The sequence below is a fragment of the Schistocerca gregaria genome, chromosome 8 (genome assembly GCF_023897955.1).
Source record: "Schistocerca gregaria isolate iqSchGreg1 chromosome 8, iqSchGreg1.2, whole genome shotgun sequence".
NCBI classification, from domain to species: domain Eukaryota; kingdom Metazoa; phylum Arthropoda; class Insecta; order Orthoptera; family Acrididae; genus Schistocerca; species Schistocerca gregaria.
In genome coordinates, this window is record NC_064927.1 from 390,715,401 (window position 1) to 390,739,256 (window position 23,856).

Genomic DNA, 23,856 nt, shown 5'->3' on the forward strand with positions numbered 1-23,856 from the left:
CTGATTTGTACCACACGAATTAAACGATGAAGCGCTTCCTCTAGTAAGCGAGAAAGGCGGTCAACAACGATCTACTTGTAGTTGAAGTATCTGGTGGGAGGGGGTGGAATCAGAATGATATCACTGATAACTTCCAGGTCGGCGTGTAAGTGCACAATGAGGCATACAAAGCGAGCATCGTTACTGGCGATGCCGCTAACATCCAGAATAGAGTCTGCCAGGGTGAACCATGTGAGAGGGTTACCCTTGTTGAGAGGAGGCAGCTTAGGGAAGCAGCCAGGGGTGTGGGGGTGGCCTAAACCAGCACCAGAGCACAAAACAATGTATAAAACAAGGGCAGTATCCTCGGCAGACGACATGCAACAATGGTACAGTGCCCAATGTGTCTGCAGTTGAAAATCTTGTTGCTGTCCATATGTTGGTACGAATATAATTGATTTACATAAAGAACATATGTATGATTTTCACTATAGAGTTAGGAAACCAAAATGCAGTGATGTTAAGCTTTGCTATGGAGAAATAAACAGTTATATCTACAACATTCAGATTGAAGATTTCTATTAGAACATAAAATCAATACTTGACGAATCTGATACTATTGACTATCCAACCAATAATATACGCAATATTACTCAAATAAACAAGAAAGGTTTAGGAGAAATCAAAGATGAATACAATGAAAAAACAATGAAAGAATTTTGTCGTTTGAGAGCAAAATGTATGCCTATAAAGTTGATGACAAATTCGGAAGGTATCAAGAAATGTGTTATTGAAAACAAAATCAGCTGAGAACATAATGAAGATTGTTTGTTCAATAATAAAGACCAATGTAGAATTATGAATTTGATACAAAGCATGAAACATGAAATTCATTCGGTTGAGGATAAAGAAAAGGGATTGAGTACTCATAATGATAAAATATATGTTTTGAAAAACAAAATAAATGCATTGCCATATGGACATTTTCCATTGTTATCACACTCATAATCAAAGACTTTAATTCACATGTAGTATATATCATTTTTGCTATCTTTTCAACACTATATAATATATAAAATTTAATAGAATAAAAATAAAGTTCTAATAAACTTTTTTCCTATGTAATTAAAGTCCCTAGTCAAGAAGCTCAATAAGCAACCAAATATAACTTGTTCAAGAAATTATTGAGCTGTAAGTAAGTGTTTTTATAAGTTTACTGCATGCAAATATTTTAATACTAGATATCGAGGAAAAAATTGTATGGAACTTGACAACGAGTTTAAGGTTGTTTTACCAGATAGATATTTGAAATTAATAACTAATTGAGTTTTTTAATTTTTGAAGAAGCACAGGTTCAGTTGAGATAAAATAGTTAAAATAAAATGAAAAACAATAATGAATTTCATGATTTGGAATTTTTAGCTTTATTAATTTTTTAATGTTATTACTCTTACTTGCAACTGTGCTGTTGCCTGCACTCACCTACTAGTCCAGACGGATACTTTTGCATAAATGAGTCAGATCTCATTAGCTTCTTATAAATTCCTGATTTATGCTGCAATTATTTTTCTTAAAAATAAAACAATAAAAACTTTATATTGGAAAACTCTTTTTATTATAAAAGATTAAGTTTCCTTTATTTTCTTAAGTTGGTTTTTTAGGAAAATGGAATGAGAGAAAAAATGGAAAAACAAAAAAAATTAGCTATTTCTGTATGTAATTTTGATACGATTAGCTATAAGTAGAATTGGGACTGTACTTATAATTCGTTTATTCTGAGTCACTTACTCAAAATAATATATGACCTTTAAACAAGACTAACTGAATTTAAATTTTTTGAAGAGTAATCGTAAAAAATTGAAACTTATATGATTTTGAGTATATGGCTCAGAACAAACAAATTATATCCACTAGACACAGAGATCCTCCACATTCAAATAAGTTCAAACCAGAAAGATCAGCAGACAAATTTGCTTGCATCTGCCTTTTGGAATTAATATGGAACCCCTCCTTATTGACTACTCAATGTGGTATAACCATTTTGGCAAAAACTGTGTTGAACTTCTCGACAAACTGAGGTAATAATAGGTTTCCAAATGTGGAGGAAAGCTGAGAAAAGTTATCTTGTTGGTGTAAGAGAATGTCCTTTCTCATATTGTATATGACCCATCCCTCCCTATAGCTTACCCCTACTTTTTTCAGAATCTCGAACAGCTTGCACCATTTTATATTGTCGAACGCTTTTTACAGGTCGACAAATCCTATGAACGTGTCTTGATTTTTCTTTAGCCTTGCTTCCATTATTAGCCGTAACGTCAGAATTGCCTCTCTCGTGCCTTTACTTTTCCTAAAGCCAAACTGATCGTCACCTAGCGCATTCTCAATTTTCTTTTCCCTTCTTCTGTATATTATTCTTGTAAGCAGCTTCGATGCATGAGCTGTTAAGCTGATTGTGCGATAATTCTCGCACTTGTCAGCTCTTGCCGTCTTCGGAATTGTGTGGATGATGCTTTCCCGAAAGTCAGATGGTATGTCGCCAGACTCATATATTCTACACACCAACGTGAATAGTCGTTTTGTTGCCACTTCCCCTAATGATTTTAGAAATTCTGATGGAATGTTATCTATCCCTTCTGCCTTATTTGACCGTAAGTCCTCCAAAGCTCTTTTAAATTCCGATTCTAATACTGGATCCCCAATCTCTTCTAAATCGACTCCTGTTTCTTCTTCTATCACATCAGACAAATCTTCACCCTCATAGAGGCTTTCAGTGTATTCTTTCCACCTATCTGCTGTCTCCTCTGCATTTAACAGTGGAATTCCCGTTGCACTCTTAATGTTACCACCGTTGCTTTTAATGTCACCAAAGGTTGTTTTGACTTCCCTGTATGCTGAGTCTGTCCTTCCGCCAATCATATATCTTTTTCGATGTCTTCACATTTTTCCTGCAGCCATTTCGTCTTGGCTTCCCTGCACTTCCTATTTATTTCATTCCTCAGCGACTTTCCCGGAACAAAACGCGGGAAAATATGTCACTCGGGCTACCTCCACTAACCTAAGTCGTCCAACCAGTGTGTCACCATGAGGTCCGGAGTCCAACTGACCTAGTATGAGGAGATCTTCCAGTCTCTAATTTTATCCTAAGACTGCGAGAATGGTCAGTGGCTCCCATCCACATAGACATCGATTGTAAATTATGCACTACGCTTGAGGTGTTAAAAATATGTAGAGCACTGTGTGGTATTCTTTGGTGGTGTATGTGTTCGAGAATTAACAATGAGTGGACGTACTGCACAGGCATCTATCTACTCTACATTCGCAATGATGCTCGCAAATGAGAGAAGGGGCGATTTAGCTATGATACTGAAATTGAGGACACATGCTGTCGCGGCAGTGGTCAGTGTTGAAATTACTGTAAAATTGCTAAAATTCTTTGCACTATCAACTGTGATGCCTATTATTATAGTACATCTATGGTGTCTTTCTCATCGCATCTGTCCACTGGTATGCTGTTGGTTATCACATAATGATCGACTGACATCGCTTCTTTGAGTTGGAGAAAGAGTTTTGGTGGAGGGGCAACACCTTGTGGAGATTGCTAGCACCGAAACTGTGTTCGCATACGTGACTGCAATGTGAGGGATCAGTCGAAATGAAAAACAGAGCCATGAGATATTCTGTCACTGTGACAGATGAGTTTAAATGTAGAGGTCGTCAATCACCTTTGGACTGCAGTTTGGAAACTCTCCACAACGCTGCCAAACTCTTTCATTTTCCTTAAGTTGTAACTGTATTTCATTTAAAATTATCCAATGTGTGTGGTGTATTATGGTAGCAGCAGTAACAACATGACTTACGCCGTGCGGCGTCTAGTTTTCTGTGAGAAACAGTTGATCAGAATGTGTTAATGTCAGTCTATAACCTAACACAGGCCTTGAAGTCATGGCGGAAAAAACAAAATGTATGGCAGTGTGCAAAGTGTGTTACAACAGACAAAAATCAATGTTTCAAGCAACCATACAGTGTCACAGAGAGGGTCTCTTCGACACAGAGTATAGTTTGTGGGATACGGTCATGTTCCTACAGTATATGTGATGAAACTTTAAACTTGTTTGTGCAGTGGATCAATAGCTGTATATTTAATAGGATCGTCACTTGTGCTCGATGCCGCCACGCATGCGGTATTTGTTTTCGATATATGGGAGGAGAGAGATGCAGTAAAAGTCTTATCAAGTTCTCTATCAGATGAAGTTAGTGGAGATTGAAAGTTCGTAATTTTTCTCTGTTGAATGGTTCAGAATAATGAAGATAGCTTGACGGGATGATAGACGTGAATGGGCCCTGAGGGGAGCGGATCTGCTTCAAACTGTAGTATCTGTATGTCGATTAGGGACACACCACAGTGCAGTAACAAAATCCTTCTCCCAGCTCCCGTACTGTCTTTTATACCATCTAGTGCTGCAGGAGCAGGCTTTGTTTGGCGCTGGCCTTCCACATTGTACACCGTTAGCAGGGCTACGACAACTTGTTCCCATTTCCAACGAATGGTCAAAGCATGAGCCTCTTGCACTAACTTAGAGCACTCTGCTTCTACACAGGTCGCAGAAGATGGTGGATATGGCTCTCTCCGACTTCTGCTCAATTCTGACTGAAATTGGGACGATCACATGCAGCTGCAGAAATGACAGTAGTTGCAAGAAGCGTAGGGACTACTTAAAACCACCTTGTAATTTCACTGTAGCAGACAGGTTCAAGAAAGATGACTCGTTTTGTGATATGAGAGTGCCAGAAATAGGATTCACTAGTCGCTGTAATCATTAAAGGACTTCTCCATAGGATCCAACGCAGGTTTGTGGTTGAATGGAAAGACTTGATTCCAAATCATAGACGTCATTTCTAGTGGATAGTGTAACACTAGAGATCTGAGAAGTCTGTGTGCATTTCTTACGACCTCAATCAGTACACCATCTACTGTTTGTGATCCTTCTCAATCAGCCATCGTCTATAATCCAATGGATATATTGCTGAACTTCTGACATGGTATCAAGACAGAATACATTACTAATACTGGAGAAATATCTAGCGTTGGCATGAGCGAGTTGCAAATAGCGGTTTCATACAACATTCCCTATCCAAATCACTTTCAAAATTCACCGATTTTATCACAAGGTCGCATCGCGGGCTAAGTGTAATCACACTGCTTGTCTGACAATATACACTGTACGATCACTGTCTATATTCACTGTCGTGGTATTTGTCTGGGAAAACCAATTCTTTCGGAGGTAACGCCATACCTCGATTTATAAAGCCAGTATAGCTCTTAACATGGACACTTGTATGCATCTGTAAAGCATGACCGCTTGTGATAGTAATATGTTCGTGTTTTTAACTTTGGCGGTTTGTAAGACGATTACGTCTTTCTAAGACACACTAGTACCACTCGCAAAAAAAAAAAAAAAAACTTGTGAGGCATGTCCACCCATCATTGATTTTTGGTCAGTATTATTTCGTATTGCCAGCAATCAGTTATAGGCGAAGTATTATACTTAGTAGTAGAGGATGCTTGATAGGTTTGCCTAGAGCATCAGGCTTATAAAGTATCTGTTTGTGATCCGACAAGTGCAAAGGAAATGACTATGTCCAATCGTAAGGAGGGTATGGATTTGACATGGAATTCTGTGGTAGTAAAGAGAAGTGTATGTCATCATAAGAATGGATACAGATATTTCTATTTGCAGAGCCACACCCATCAGCAGGGTGTACTTCCGATAATTCACTCATTGTCGAATGTTGTTAAACTGACGTCCTCTCGACGGCCGAATAGCAAACTAATACTTAGTATGTGTTGGATAGCTTTCGTGATTGCGTGGAAACTTGATAAGATGCAATATGAACATGTGTTTGCACTGGACCATTACTCCCTCCCATGTAAATTGTCCGATTGACTGCTTCTTCACATTTCCCGTCTTTATTTATTTGAGTGAAAATCGATTGTTGTGTGCACATCTAGCAGGTGAAAGACAGGCACCTTTGCTGGTTCTCTAGACATGAGAAACACCCTAGTTGACTTCATAAATTATGGGGACAATTTGGAGTCTGTTACATCACCGACATCGATATTTGCAAGTGGAAATATCAGTTTCCTCTATTTTTTCGGGTTTGCATATAACGATCTTAGCAGATGAGATAAGATTCTAGTTATTAGTGAATTACAACACACTACACCAAGTTAAGGTTTCAGGTTTTTAGAGAAATAATTTCCAGTCTATGTCTTCGGAATTTTGTTGTGCGAGCGATACTACTATGCAAACAATATTGGCATGTGCCTGATATAGAGAAGTATTGCGTAAATCGTATAATATTCTGGCAAACCGTGTGTGAAAATACATGTGTTCTTGTAATCCCCAGAGTCTGGAAATTGGTGTAGAAACGAGACCATCTTTGTACAACAGTTCAGAGAGTGACTTCGATCCGCCGAGGGTTTGTGTGACTTGTGACCATCAGCTGCGGGAAAATATCTAGTGCTTTGAGGAGTATATACGGTGCTGTCTGTCTTCGTGGTATATGTACAAGTGTCTGTTGGTCGATAGCTATATGAATGATGAAAAAGGGGCTATTTTGTATGGCTCTGGATACGAATTGTATGTTTACTACATCGATATGGTACCCGGTGATATATTGCCAGGTTGGACATCGGTTTCACGCTCTTATATTCAAGCTTCCAATCTCAGTGGCAGAGCAGTCTAATGGAGTCCTGTTGCCGGGTTGGAGACTGATTTCACGCTCTAATACTCAAGCTCTTCTCCTCAGTGGCAGAGCAGTGAAATTGAGTTAGAGTCTTTTCGTATTTGACGATATGTAGGGCACTTTTGCAGGGTTTAACTGTGCAATATAGCGACCTGTACAAAATAGTTTTTTGCCACTGAATATCTCACCTGCAGAAAACAATGGTGGACGGTGCTCCCACACAGGGAGCAGTTTGATGGGTAAATTCAGTGACAAACGGTCTGGACCATTAGGATTGCTACGGAGAAAGCAGTCGGTGTTATTTTGGAACAGATTTCTATAGCACGTCCAGAGGGCGGACTTGCCTGTTATTTACAGACATGTGACACCAGTATAACACGCGCCAGCAACGGTGCCTAGGTGAACACATATTTCGACAGGAATTTCTCGGGTGTCAAGTATGAAAGGGACGACACCTCATGCTTGCAGGACCCGAACAGACACCTGTGCGTGGCTCGGCAGCTGATGGCCTAGTCGTCACTCCACAGGGGTCACCAGTGCATCCCGACTCCTGGGAGTTTGTGCGGTAGCATCCTATGTGGTCCAATGGACACGAGACAGTGGGCAGCATGTGCGCTTTGGAGATCTGTGACATCAACGTAACACTCGAAGACCTCTAACTGTAGACATAACTTTCACCTGCTGGCTGATGTCAGCAGCAGTGGTGGTTCGCAGCAGTGCCGACACTTGTGTGTGTTGGAGCCTCTGACATGTCGTGGTTGATGATAGTAGGAAAGTGTTTTTTTACGTGCAGTGAGTGTTTGTGCACTCCATTATTTTCCGCTGTTTAAGCGTTGTGAGCATGTTTGTATAGTGTTACACATGCACTATTTTTTTGACAATTTACTAGTTGCTTTCATGTCTGTATGCTGTGTACTGTGTTATTTCGGTAATTTACGAGTTGTCTTCTTGTCTGTACATTAGTGTACTGCATTATTTTGGTGATTTCCGAGTAATTTGCAGGTCTGTATGCTGTGTACGACATTATTTCGGTAATTTACAAGTTGTTTGTGTGTCTGCACATCAGCGTACTGCATTATTTATGAGTAGTTTGCAGGTCTGTAAAGTGTGTATTGTTGCCCCAAGCATGTCAGAGTGAGTGTTTTGTACCAGTGTAATAAATATACTATGTCAAATCTGTCCCTAAATAAATTGTTCCAAAATAAATAAAGTAGACTCGTTCCTCTCTCCAGCAGCCCAGTGCAGGCTGAGTCCTTTTCCCACTATTTGCCCCTCCAGACCACCATCTTGGATTACATCATGGGAGGGGTGACAGCATCCTCTGGTGGTGGTACTGTATACTAGGTCATTTGGACTCCGGACCTCATGGTGGACACACTGAATGGAGGTACTGCCTCAAATTGTTTAAATAAACACTGCATGCAAAATAAAGAATCCTATCCCTTCCCCACTGATTCCAAGGAAGAGGTGGCGGCCAGATGACTTAGATTAATGGAAGTAGCCCATGTGACCTATTTTCCCACTTATTCTTAGATTAGTGGAGGTAGCCCAAGTGACCTTTTTCCTCACCAAAATTTGAACTCCCACCATTTTCTTGGGGAGTGTAGGGGGAGGGAAGGGAAGAAGGATATGTTTAGTTAAAAAGATAATCAAATTGATATCAAAAGCATACTTGTAGGAGTTGTGGTGGTATTGGAGGTTTCCTGGGGGGAGGGTGGGGGACAATAGGTTAAGGACCTGTCAATCAAAGGACAACAATAGGTTAAGTACCTATCAATCAAAGCAGAACAATAGGTTTGCCCCTCAGTGCATACCTGCCCCTGATGTAGGCAACCCGCACTAACAAAATGCAGCAAAACGAATTTTGTTGTACTACTAGTGGGTAGGAGGTTGTGTTCGACCAACATCTTATGCAAAGGTTATTAAGTATATTGTTAAGACTTAATTATGCTCCTAATTCAGTTAATCTACACAATAGAATTATAGAACATTTGCATATTGTTTGCCATTGTAATTATTTTAGTATTTTGGATGAGTACATAAAAGAAGAATTGATTAATAATATATTTGGTCTTCATCTGATTACATAAAATAAGAATTGATAAATAATATATTTAGTCTTCATCACATTGAGGTAGTATAAAATTTTTAATAACATATTCACACCATGGACAAGGAGAATGATTTGTTAACCATTTATTGAAACATTCTTTATGAAACATATGATTACATTTAATTTTTACAAACTGATGAATTTGAGTAGTTAAGCATATAAAGTAGTCGCTGCATACAGGCTGCTCCACTATTTCATAACTTGTTGTTATTCTTCTTTGTTCAAAAGATTCATATGAGTTTTGAAAGACCAAAATTATATCCCAGCCTGTTTCATCTTTAAATTCTATTATAAAATCTTGGGACATTGCTTGATCACTCCAGTTTAATTTATCTCGAAATTATCTCATAAAATCCTCAGATAAGTCTTGCATTAATGATATAATACTGCAATTTAGTCTGTCTTGCAATTCTCCCATAACATCTTCTGAAAATTCTTGTTCACTTGCAGTGTCATTCCAGTCTAATTTGTCCTAAAATTATTTAATAAATTCCTCACATAGAATTTCATTAAATTATATATTTTTCCAATCTATTTTATCCCAATATTCTCTCATAACATCTTCAGATAATTTTCGAGTCCTTGATGTGTGTGTGTCTGTGTCTGTGTGTGTGTGTGTGTGTGTGTGTGTTTGCGTGTGTGTACACCCAATCTAACTGATCTTGAATTCTCTTATGGAATTTTTAGTTATGGTTCATTGAGATCTCATATCTCAGTTACTTTTATCTTGAAATTCTCTTATGAAAAGCTTTGTTAAGTTTTTATGTGACAGAATATCCCAATTTTTTTGTCTTGAATTTCTCTTAGAAAGTCTACAGATAATTTTGTTTCCTTGTTATAACATCCTAATTAATTTCACATTAAAATTCTCACATAAAATCTTCAGACAATGTAGTGTCCTGACATATAAATTTCCATTGATCTTCATCATATAGATGATCGTCCTTTTTAATATAATCAGCAACTTTATTTTTAAATATTTCCGTTTTTGAATACAACATACAGAGTTGTTCAAAAAAACATATTTGCAAAATTATATTCAATTCATACAATAAGTTCTATCCCTTAGTGTTCAGTTCTTTTGCAGTAGCTATTAGATGTTTTAGAGTAGAATTAGCCTGTTTATAATTGTTGATGAGATCAATAAGTTGTTATTATCTTAAATCTCTTGGTCGAGCTTTTAATTCTATAACTTTCAGTGTTTATAGGTTCCTCATTTATAAAAAAAATTTAATAAGAAAACGAAAACCTTGTATTTCCAGGAGCTATTGCAGAAGAACAAATGTTACTTGGTTAAAAGACATTAGAACAGAAAAATGTATTGATCTCAAATTATGTAATTCTGCTTTATTTATTCGAGTTTAAAAGGGGACAATCATTTGCCCTCTTACAATGATATAGATTTTCATAGTCATCAAAGACATTATAAGACTTTTCTACAGAAAAATGTTATTCATTTTTTTAGTTATGGAAGAGAACATTCAAAGGGTTACACTGAAATTAATAATGTTATTACGATGAATTTCATCAAATCCTTAACAAACTGCAATGTAGATTATACTGAAATTAGGTATAATGACCCACTTCTCTTAGAAAACGAATACATTCAAAATATGTTTTGCTATTATATTTTATTTCTTTATAAATGGCTCAAATCATGTGAGACAAAGTTATAGAAAAAGTTATAACGATACAGGGTATAGCAATTTGCTACCACTGTCAAACATACAGTCACATACTATTTATTAATAAACCAGGATTATATTCATTATTTATGAAGTCAAAAATGAGATTTCCTGAACATTTTCAAGACTAGCTGTATGAACAAGTTTTACCATCCATTAGCAAACATGGTCAATACAAACTACAACAAACTACTGAAAGCTTACAAGAGTTATTTGAAGATTTACAAATTCATAATAAAGACTTGGTAAGAGGAAATGTTTGTAGAGTAACTCAGTGAGAAAAATGAAATAATTAAAAAAATGCTGCCATATGTGGTTATGCAAAATGAAGATATTAATTTCAGGCATATGTTTGTTCTTTTAAAATTATTTGATGGGTACTGTGGATATGGTTGTTGTGTCATTAGAATACAAGGAATAAACCTGCAAAAACAATAGGTCATTATTCAATATAGACATCAGACTGTGAAGAAATGTACAGAATTAATTGTGATCCCAGTTCAATAAACATGTACCAGAGAACGAAAGAAACTTTGAGGATTCTTTACTATCACAGTTATTTCAATATTTTGGATGTCTACACACAAGAACAACTGATTAATGATAAATGAATCTTTGACATAGTATAAGGCTGTTTTTGCTGGTGCTTCATCAGGTTGACATAGCATACAAATACGATTCTAAAGAACAAAGATTTGTACCCTGCATACTTTTTCATAAGCTCTTGAAATTCTTTATTATAGAATTCTGTACCATTATCTATCTGTAGGTTTCTTGGCATTCTCTATCTAAATATTTTTTTTCAAAAGCATCAGCTACATTTTACCTATTTTATCTTTAACTAGAATAGCCCAAGTGAATTTTGAAAAAATATCAGTAACAGTTAATAAATTTTTAAATCTTTTATATATTTTTCAAATTTCTTTTTAAACTGCCTGACTCCATTTCTACTAGATTGGCTTGCCATAACTAATCTATGAATAGATTAATAATATATGAAAATATCTCAGTCTGAATGAAATTTATCACTCAAATACCAAACTATACATACAAGCTTGGACACACTTTATTCTCTCAATCTATACATGAGTATGTTGACTAAAAGATTTTGGCGATTATCTGATAGAGTCTGAAGTACATCTGATGTGGAGAGAGCTAGCTATTTGGCAAATTATTTTGTATCCTTGCTTCTGTATGAGTCATTGTCACCTCTGGGTGGGTTTGATACCTGTCCTAAAGATGGGACGATATGTGTCAGCTAAGAGTAAAGGAGCACTCCTTTTAATTCAGAAATTAGATCCCTTGATATGCTACTGTATAGAAGGTAAGAGAACAGAAGCTCAGTCTATAGACATCACTGGGTTCAAGTTGTTCGTTTGGAAATATCTTACACTTTATTAGTGTGTGGCTTGCCACTGGCTGGATAAAATTTTCTCTCTCCTACTCAAAAAGCTCAGTAATGTAAGCAATCTTAATTAGTTAAAAGAATTAGTAAACTGGAAGTAAATGTTTTGTATAACACTACTTGATGCAAATATTTTAAAATGTCCAAAATCCCATAAATAATGTGATCCACATGTTGTTAGGATAATCCCAGGACCTCTACTATCTTTTTAGAAGTTACTGTTTGATCTTCCAGGATCACAGAATGAATAGCTTCCATGGTTTCTGCAACTGTGACTTGAGTTGACCTTCCAGGATGGTCTTTATCTTCAGTGCCGACCTTCCAGGATGGTCTTCATCTTCAGTGCCGAAATGCACTGTTTTAAATGCATCAACTCAAGTCTTAATAGTGGAGCAGGAAGAGCAGCTAGAACCAGTGTACTAGACACACAATCCGAAATTTGTTTAACTGAGTTTTCTTGAAAAAATGATAATAAAAAACAACAGAATAGGTACCTAACCACAGCACGAATCTCACCACTGTGAATTATCTTTATTCTTGCGCCATTTACACTTGAAACAAGCACAGAAAAATAAAAACCGATATTATTGCTATGAAATTACAGTTACAAACATCGTTTATGTTTAATGCGAAAACGTCAGAATTAATCCACATCAGCTCCAGGAAAAGCCAAGGACTTATCATTATTCTGTCATCTGTGTGTGAAATACATTTTTCGACTATTAAATTAAGTAAGACACGATTATGTGGCAACCTGAATGCCGAAAATCTGTGAAGTTGATTGCATATGTTCGTATGCTGACAGTCTGTAACAATATAAATTATTCTATCTTTAGTGCGCCAAAAATAATTAAATAATAATGAAACATTTTTGTGATCTGTGTTGTTGAGAATGAAATATTAAAAGAAACCACAAACAAGCCATTGAGTGTTTTTAGTGCAAGTGCATCGCCGTGTCGAACGTTCCAGTTTCCCTCTTTCTTCTCTTTGTCCTCTTCCCACACGTGGAGTGGTAGAAGGGGAAGTGTGCACTTGGGCGACAGAGAACTGCACATATGCAAGAGCTGCACGCTTGTGCAGAATTTTTTGCTATCTTTGTTGTAGACAGTTACGGTATATAGAAGAGGTGAAAGAAGCAATAGAAAGATGCGGAATTCAGCTGCTTAATTGTCAAAGTCAAACAACAAGATGGCTCTAGATGTAGGGGGAGTTGTAGGTGGAGTTGTTAAACCTGCGGTTAGCTAGAGTCTTGAAAGAACTCTGAGAGGCGCCCGAACAACAGGGAACTGACATGCATTGATAGCATGAAATAATGCATTGATAATAACTAGGCACTAGCCGAAATCTAGATTTGTCAAATATAATCCGCAAAAAAGGACGACTGATTGCTGTGCTATATCATTTGTAAATCTCGCTGGTTTTTAAAGAGGTCATGTAGTAAGTCTACGAGAAGCTGGATGTTCCTTCACTGATACTGCAAAAAGATTTGGCAGGAATGTAGATGTAGCAAACAATTCCTGGCAGCAGTAGTTACAAGTCCAGCATCATCCACAAACAGCATTAACCGTCCCTGTACCGACTGACCAAGTGCATCAGGCGTGTAACTCCTTCACATAACCTGACATCCTGTACCTGTACTACACAGTGCATGCACGTTTGCATGCTTGCATCCAATGTTCCGGCGGTTACACCGGTTATTAACGTACCAGCATTTCACATTTGCAATCATTTAGCTCGCGCTTACATTAACCTGTGACAATGCAATGTTAAACACTTAAATATATTCGCTAGACAAACGTATTCCCGAAATTTCATTACTCTAATTTTTTTTGGTGTTGCGGCTTTTTTTCCGTCAGTGTATGTAAAGTCGCATATCGTTTTCATGTGAATGTGTAGAACAAATGCAGTCCAGTAGTGCACTAGATTACGTCCATTAGTAATAGTAGTAATAGTAGTACGATCGAAAATAGCTAATAGCGCAGAAAATAAATAGATGACAGCCTGCTTGGACAATATATTCGTTGTTAAAACATATTGATGCTATAGACACCCACAAGAACAAAATTTTAAGTTTCTGAAATTGGCTAGCCTGACCAGAGTCCCGGCCTAAGACTATGGGATGAGTAGAACGTTGACTTCGCTTCAGACCCCAGCGTCCTACATCACTATCTTCACTGGTTTCCGTTCTTGGGGAAGAATGGGTTGTCATTCCTTCACAGAAATTCAGCCTTGTCTTTGGAAGTGTCTCCAGCAGAATACAAGCCGTCATATACTCGAAGATGGCCACATCTCACTCTAATGTCCACTAACAGGTGGATATTTTTGATCGGGTAGTGTAAGAGAAAGAGGTATGAGAGACTGCGCATCGTGAGCCGTGTTTAGTTACCTCAGTGGGTGTTCCCTAAAAGGCCAAGCTTAAGTTCGGATTCGCCACACTGTTTTAACTTGTGAGGAAATTTCACTTTAGTGCACACTCCACTGCAGAGGGAAAAATTCATTCTGGACAACCTCCATGTGTATTTACTTTCTCTGCCTCTGCAGTAAGTGACGATTTCACTCTGAAAGAGAGAAACATACCACAGAAGACCAGCCAAATCTACATATATAACCAACAGCCAATAATTCAGCATATTGTCCAGCTCGATCTTATCGAATATGCTGGGGAGACGTGATGCCAGCTAGGTCCCAGTCTGTTGCCTCACTGACAGCAGCTTTTCAAGAAGAATGCATTCTCGATTTTTGAGTCTCATATATTCCATCCAAAAAAGTCTTCACGCCTCGTTATACGTGTGCAAACAGTGTTAATCATGGTCTGTAGTGAAATCAGTTGTACTGTACGAAAATAACCCACCCATTTTGCACGTTTCGAACAAGCTATCATTTCTACCATTAATTATTTGCCTAGAACTGAGCTCTGTACGTTATTAATGCCATATGATGTAGTTCACAGGTAACCTTCTTTCTTCATTTTGACACTCAACGTTTTGATTATTTATTATTGTAGTTTTGCTTTAATTTATGGAAATCAATACATCTGAATCACGATAGAAAATGATAATTCTAGCACACATTTTAAATGTAGGAACTACTGCCTTCGTTTAGAATAATTACTATGTTAGAACCGCACATTGAGGAGGCAACACTTCAGTTGGTTTCTTTTCGAAATGGTATACTGTAATCAGTGAAGCTGCTATACAACCTATTTGTAATTGTACCACCAATCTCAGTCAGAGTCTACTTTCCAGTACAGATTTTTGTTAATGGCAGGTGTTACACTCGTATATATCACAGAGCAAGTGTCGTACTATTAAAAATAAATTATACAGCAGCTTCACGTGTTACGATATGTTTATTTATTTATTTATTGTTCCATGGGATCAAATTAAGGAGAAGTCTCCATGGTCAGGGAACGAGTCAATACACGAAATTATAACACGATATTAGAAACAGATAAAATGAAATATAAAAAAACATATTCAGGTGACAAGTCATAAGTTTAAATAAAGAAAATCAACAGTGTAACACTGGAATTTGCTTAAAAACATATTGATGCTATAGACACCCACAAGAACAAAATTTTAAATTTCTGAAATTGGCTAGCCTGACCAGAGTCCCGACGTAAGACTTACCAAAACTGTGGAAAACAACCAACAAAAACTGTTTCGGTTTATTTTACGTTCATATCACTGAACGTCGACAGAGACTGAGTAGATGCATTGGAAATAGAAATACACAGCATGATACGATCTCACATTGTTGGCGACAGGTACTATATCGAATTTGCAGCCCAATATAATGTTGCAGTGGACGGAACAGTAGAGTTTAACGTCTTGTAGATGACGGGCTCATACAGATGGAGCCCAAGATCATATTGGACAAGGGTGGAATCGGAAATCGGCCACGACTTTTCTCAAAGAAACCATACCGATGTTCATCTTAAGCGATTTAACGAGACGACAAACCTATATAAGGGCTGCCGAACTTGGATTTGAGCCTCGCTCCACCCGAAAGTACTGTAGATGTGACGATATCTAACTGCTGGAGCTCGGAATTCAAACCTCTGGAGGACATTGCTCATTCTACACCGGTTTTGCACGAGAACTGACGCTTTTCTTGAGGAATTCTTGTGTTTAACTGCGATGGATGTTCACATAGATCACTTAAATAACACAAGGATATTACGGGAGGTAGAATTGGAAATGGTGTCAATAGTCTGAAGTGTAATGCATTCTGCAACGTATCTGTATTGTCGAACAAGAGTCCTCCCATACCAGTAATGATGTCGGTATCATTGCGCCTCAAATGCTCATGACCACATCGGCAGCATAGTAAACGACAATCCTACAACACTCCATTCCTAGAAACGCCAATGTCTACATCTCTTCCAAAGTCGCCAAATGGTTTTTAAATTAGGGTTTAACGTTCCGTGGACGACGAGTTCATTAGGTGTGCAAGACAAGCTCGGCTTGGGGACGAATGGCTAAGGAAATGGACTGAGTCCTTTCAAAGGAACTATCCTGCAATTCTCCTGAAGTAATACAGAGAAACCACAATAACCTAAATCTGGATGACCGTATGAAGATTCTAGAATTCATGTCCAGCGTCTTCCCACTACGTCAACTAGCTCGGTAAGCTAAGGAAGATGCGTTGCCACTGAATAATTTAGCCTATTACCTCTTTATCTTATGGGACAACAAACAGCCCGGCGTTAAGAAGTTATTGCACTGTTTGGTCGGTGTGCCCTTGTTTTGCAACCCGTCCTAGCTCACACTGCAGAGCTGCTCCATGCAGACCCGCTGTTGACCTTCAGCTATCGTCTGCGCATCTCACGACAACTTCCTCCACTCTTCGCTGCCTTCACGACGTTGGTCTCTGAGCAGGTGTACCATGTAATTTTATTCACAATCCTGGCTTCTTCCTCGAAAGGTGTAGCAACTGTGCTGCTTAAACTTAACAAGCCTCTCCTTTCCACCTTCTTTTCTTTTATTTTTGCCTGAGCTCCAGGTCCAGTGCGTGTTTCTCTAACGAAGTACAAAAAGTAAAACAATTTTTTTAATGTATAGCTTTGTTGTATTGTAACGTTTTCGGTAATCTCTGTATCCGTTGGATTACGGTCGGCTTCAGAGCACGTTACATCGGTGTCTGTTGGCGTCCAATCATCAGATACAAGTGACAAAGTGAGTCAAATCCAACTATCTTTCCAAAGTAAACAGCAAATAAAGCACAGTCAAACAAAGGACTGGGTCGCCACTGGGTGGAATCCAGAAGCAGAGTTTACAGTAAGCTCCAGATTACCCAGGTTAGTGGAGACCCTAGACAGCACGGATAAGCGAAAAATCCGGATAATCCAGAATTAGCTTTCACTTCACTTCGAGAGGCTAAAGTTCGTCTCGACGTGCCCTTTCAGTACAGTCCACTTTCATCAGTGTTGTAATTCTATTCCAGGAGAAAACTGTTCTGTCGACGTACCTAAGGTATTCATCGTAAAAGAGCATCAGTTGTGTCTTTGTCAGCAGCAAGTTTATCGCTCTGAACAGCAGTTTCCCGAATCCCGTGGCTATGTTTAAATCTTCAGCCATTTTGATGAAGCTAATCGGTCAATCTTTAGAGTTCAGTAGAAATCTTCCGCTTGCTCTGTCAACATCCGACGTGATATAGGAACTACTCTTGGTCTGCCCTGCTAGAATGTCAACTGCATTGCTTCATGTAATTCATGTAAATTGAGTTTTCAAGCACTTCACACTGTGCTTGGCTTTCAGCTTCGGTTGTAAGATTTATAAGCTTTTCTTTAATTTTCTTTGAGTCGCTAACTGTTTCTCTCCCTTAATCCTGACAAAGATTTAGTGCATATTCATAACTTTCCAACTTATCTTTTTCTTGGTGGTTATAACAGTATGTTTGTCTTTATCTGTCCAATTCCTAGTATTTGTAAACTAGTAGTATGTGGGTACGTAGGGACCACCCCCTCTTCTAGGGTTAAATTCAACCATAATTTTATTTAGCTTTTAAGGTCCCATTTAGCCTTAAAAAATTATTTCACAATTTCTTTACTTATGCTCTAAGTATACCTTAAACCAATTTTATTTTTAAATCTTATTTAAGATTAAAACCAACCACAACCTATCCAATGAGGTTTCCAAAAGTATATCTTGTTTAACGTGAAAACTAACCATACAATTAAATCCCAATTTCTTTCACACTTGTGAAATTATTTATGGTTCACCCAATCTTGAAAAGTTAACCTATTTTAAGGTTAAAACTAAACTTAAAAAACGTCATAAGATTTTATTAAAAAATATGGTTCAAAGTCATCATAAAAAACATTCAAAAATGTTGAGAAAGAGTGTGGCTAATCTTAATCTTAAACAAGATTTAAATGTGTGGTGAGAACCATCCATTCTACTTAAATAAAGAGTCTCAATAAAAAGTGTTAAAACTTATGGTTACTCTTAACCTTAAAATGTAATCGAAGATTTTTTCAAGAATTATTCCTATACTTAACCAACACTTTTTTAAGGTCCTATTAACCGTAACAAATTATCTTAATCTTATTTAAGATTGTGGTTTGTGTCTACCTTAACTTATTTTACCTATATTAATCTTATTTAAGGTGAAACCTTACCTTAACTTATCTTACCAATTATAGCCTCTTTTAACCTTAACTTGTCTATTTATCTTAATCTGTTTCAAGATTGTGTCTATCTTACTTTGCTATTTCTTTTGTTATTTAATATCCCCAAGGATATGTTTCAATAATACCACCAGCCTCAGGCTTAATCATTCTCTTATCATAGTCAAATTTGAATTCCTTACTAACATCCTTATTAATCAATCTTTTGGTTTTTGTATCTCTCGTAATCATTTTGTAGTTTAATTTAACCTTACCTATCTCCTTATCCACAATATTTTTCATGGTATTTATGTTGAGTGCTTTAGAGTTTTCATAATTTAACGTGAAGCCTTTCACCTTCATAGTTTCCTTTCCTTTGTATGTCACGTACCCGTAGCTCTTAGGTCCTGTAGAAATCCAGTCTGTGATATGATCATCCTTACCCAGTTCATCAGTCCACTCCCCCAACATACAACCAGTTTCAACAGCGTTGGTACCATCATCAATATAAACAATACTATCAGTATCGTAGTAGACCACATTTGACCCTAGCCTGTCTAGCATATCATAAAGCCGTAGGCGCGCATTAGAAGTTGTAAATGCTGCTATAAACACATTGGTTGAGTAGGAGTCTTCAACGAAATTATCTTTGTACTTATAGGTGACTTGTACAATATTATCATTAATAAAAATCATATTGCTTATATCAACCCTATCATCTAACATTATTTTGTACCACCTCTCTACATCCACTACGTATTCACTTTGGGTCAAGTTCTGTCTTTGACCGAATTTACCCCACAATGAGTTTAAGCAAATCTTTGAAACGGCACGCTTACCAGGATTCGGAACCACTTCTTCGGGATTCAGATCGATATCAAGATGTTCCTTAACCGCTGTGGTGTACTCTTCAATAGTTTTAAAGTCATCTTTCCACCCACTCGTTTCTAGCTTTATTTTCATAAAGTCTTTGACGTAGCCTTTAAACAGATTATTACTCTTTTCTTCAAAATGCCAAACCTCGTACACTTGTACCACTTTATACCCCTTCTCTATAGCTTTCTTCACTTCATCTGTAGTCCACGTTCCTATTATCACCCTTTCGTCGTCTGTGTGCTGACAAGCACCACATTTTTCCTCAATACACTTTCCACACAACCCAAATATCAACTTATCCTTTTTAATAGGCAAAACAGGATGATACAGCTTATGCGGTGGTAATACTTTGCACTTAATCAAACCGTACCAATTTTTGTTGTACCTCTTAGGTTTGTATAATTTTATAGGGTGACCGACAGGATAGTAATCAAAATACTGAACTGTAGGGTAGAGGCTGCATACATCTATGTATCTCAGCTTTTTACCACACACTTTAAGCTTGCTTGCATTTGTTCTTCCTCCATAGAAAGCATCTCTAGGGTTCAAGGGTTCAACGATTGGAGTAGTATTGTTGTATCCTTTACTCTTAGCCCACTTGCATTCCCACATTTCGACAAGGTTGTATCCTGCTTCCCTAATTTGGTAACTTCTTCGCTTTGTTTTCTCGTACAAGTCTCCCATAGTCTCATGGTTAACATTGTTAATAGTCTCTTCTTGATAACAATCAGGACATCCATGCCAAAAGCAACCGTGGAACTGGTATACTGTATTAGTGTCCTTATTGAATCCATCTACTTTTGTCCCACGAATCGTTACTTCTCCACCATTCAAAGCGTGTTGTACACCCCCGAAGGTGTTGAGCCAGGTTATCGACTCTTTACTATACATTTCTTTCTTGGCACTTTTTATCACAGCCATAGTATTTTCCTGGAGGTACTTGGACCTATAAATACCCATACAAACACTCGCAATAGTTATGTACTGAAATGGATCTATGTTAGCAATCTCTAAAAATTGTTTCCTTAACTCCAAACAACCTCTACGCAGAATATCTACATCAGAGTTACAGTAGTCCATAAATTCCTTTTGAAAGTCAAATATATAATTTTCTTTAACCTTTTGATGATACCACTCAAGAAACTCTTTTCTAGCTTTTGTCTTCATCGTGCCTACGCCATAGTATTTGGTCTCAGGAATAGGTCCTACATAAGTCTGGTTGTCTCTTGTGTTGAAGAAATGTGGGAAGTAACCCTTCTTAAGTTCTTTCAGCCCGAATGTTTTAGGGAAGTCACTCAAAGGAGAAGCTACGAAATTGTGGCTATCAATAATGCTTATTAGTCCGTTTACCTCTAGCATCATCAACTTTGTTCCATTGTATATAGTGTATGGTTTCAACGTATTCTCTATACAGTATTTTAAAATGAATTGTGAGTCATAGCCTTTCGCATTGTGTGCAATAGCCGTGTACCCTTGGTGGTTCTTAGAAATCAACCACTTGCAGAACTCTTCATTTGTTTTGAAGGAAACTTTGGTACCGTCAATATAGTGGGCTACTACGAGGTTGGGGATGTGCACTCCAGTATCTTGCTCAGCTTCATAGTCGAACCAGATATACTTTTCTGTGTAATGGCAACCATTTAATAACGTTATAATTTCAGTCAGTGTATTATTGTACAGTACTTTATACTCTTGTTCTGAAATATCTCCATTACCAAATTGTCTTTGAAGGGTAGTGAGCTTAACATTTTTGAGAAGTTTATCCTTGTTTTTAGCAACAAAGTGTTCCAAAAAACTCTCCTTATCGGTAGCCTTAGAAATACACCGACTTTCACACCTTCCGCCTTTCTGATGTTTATGTTGTATGTAGCATTGATGTTCACCAGTCTTATAAGGTTCCATACAATTGTAGCAAAAGGAGTATCCGCATTTATGCTCTTTAGATCTCGATAAAATTAAATTACATCCTCTACATTTATAAACTGTGTTACAAACTTCTGAGTGGTTATCTAAGCATTCCTGGTTGTAACAATATCTGTTACATTCCTTACAATAAACCTTATTCTTTTCTTCGGGGGAGTGCGCAGGTTTCTTGCACAGAATACACACATTTCCCTTCGTTTTACACTTATGTTTGTCTTTATTATTGTAAGGTGAGTCGCACTTATTGCAGTAATAACAGCTTCCCAGAAAAGCTTTCATACTGTTTATGACGTCAAAATGGTTCCCATTTTTGTATAGATAAATTTTGGTTTCTCTTTCTTCTCCTGAGTATATAACAGAATTAAAATTTTCGGCACACACAACCTTTATTTGAATATTCAATAATTTTTCTACATTTTTAATATCTTCAAGTGTGAAACCTTCCTCGTTGTAGTTTCCTAGCCTCTTGCACAACTCTTCAGTTAACTCTGTTTGAATGCGTCTGCCGCCTCTGACATGTTTAATATTAATGTCACTAAGTTGCCTACCGAGAACCTCATTCGTGTGGTAGGTCAGGGCTGTTACTATGGCTCGTGGGCAGCACAAGTTATCTTTGTTCTTTATTTGGGTGATGCATCTTTTTGTTCTCATGTCTTCTGCTAGATTAATTATTTTCTGTGCTTTTTGGCCTCTTGGTATATTCAGAATCTTAATATTAAACCTGGTTTGTGTGATATTTAAGTTCTCGTTAGAAGATAGAATTCTGCCTATATGGCTCATGAATGTTCTAGCACTGACGTCTGATTGAACAACAGTCGAAATGTCGTGGTGAAAATTCGGATTGCTTGCTACTACTGTTAATTTGTCTCCTTTTTTGTAGTTTCCTTTCTCTTTGGCCAGTTTAATCATTGCGTTGATGGCGTTCTCAACTTGCATTAACTTATCAACTTTAATGGTGTAGTCTACTTCAGTGGCATTAAATTTCTTAATGAACCGTGAGTTTGTTTCAGTGATCTTGTAGTCTGGTTTTCTTTCTTCCTTGGGTGGTTCTATCAAGTCTTCGTGAAAGCCTAACTCTTGAGCTACCTTATTACGAAAGACAATGTCTTGCGTCTTCAAAATGGATTCAATTATTTCAGCCTTCCTCATCCTAACAGTCGCCTTAATGTTATTATTTCTTCCAATCTCTCGCAGCTGTGGTACCCTTACCTTTTCCAAATCCTGCTTCTTGTACAACATGTCCTTAGTCTTTTCCAAAGCTTCTTTAAGTTGCAATTTCTTCATTTTCGAAACCCCACTAAGATTATAATCCTTAGCCAAGATCTTAAGATCTTCGCGGTATATTTTATCTTTGTTGTGCTCCTCCTTCTCTTCATTGTTTGGGTCATTCTTAAGATGAATCTTTGACTTCAAGTGCCTGGACCAATTCTTATATGTGATGTCCACTCCACACTTGTTGCAGTATTTACCTGCATAGTTATATTTCTTTCCTTCCGTCATATTCATTTATTTACTGATTTATTTTATTAAAAAATTAAATAAAAATTCATTTTTTTAATTTCGAAAAAATCTTCTTACTACTTGCTACCAATAGTTTTAAGGTTTCGTAGACCTTAAAAATAATATTTGAATTTAGCCTGAGTCAGATTGTTCAGCCTCAGAGTCAGAGTGTACAGCCTCAGGATATTGCAGATGTTGTTTGTATGATTGAGTCATAATTTCTAATTTTAATTGCAATATTTCGAGAGTCATAATTTCTAATTTTAATTGCAATATTTCGATTTCTTTATCTTTTAAGTTAATTTTTTCCTTTTCTAGTTCATGGGTCAAATTTAATTTTTCAATTTCTTGTTCAAGCTTAGCATTTAAATCAGTTAAACATCCAGATTGTTCAGTCTCAGAGTCAGATTGTTCAGCCTCAGAGTCAGATTGTTCAGCCTCAGGGTCAGATTGTTCAGCCTCAGAGTCAGATTGTGGTATTATTTCAACCATCAACTTTTCAAATTGTTTTTCTAGCTGTGACATACCTTCACCTATTGCGTTGAGTTCTCTCTCGTCTTCTACATGTTCCATAATAATCAGTTGTAGGTACTGAAGGCTGCGCAGATAATTAAAAACGGGAAACAACATATTTTCTGGCACCTTATTTATATCAAAACAAAGTGCTGCGGGGTTGTCATTGCCTTTCATTATAGCCGTCATGCTACAAGGAGGTATTAGTTTATTGCTCACAGACATTTATTATATGTATTATCTAATTAAAAAAAATAATTTTTGTCGAAAACAGCAAAACCTCGGCGCCGAGGAACCCTGTGGGGTCTTTTGTCTGTAACATTTCTTCGTCGTCCTTGTTCTTCTGCCCCACAGGGTTTTTTTACTCTTTGTTACCACGTCTCGTCCCATACTTCTTAGCAGATGAGGGAGAGCGGATCAGTGCGGACGTCTCATGACGTCACTCAAAATTCCACGATGAAAACTTTACTCAGTTTTTTCTTCAGAAAGGTGGCCAGTCTTCCTG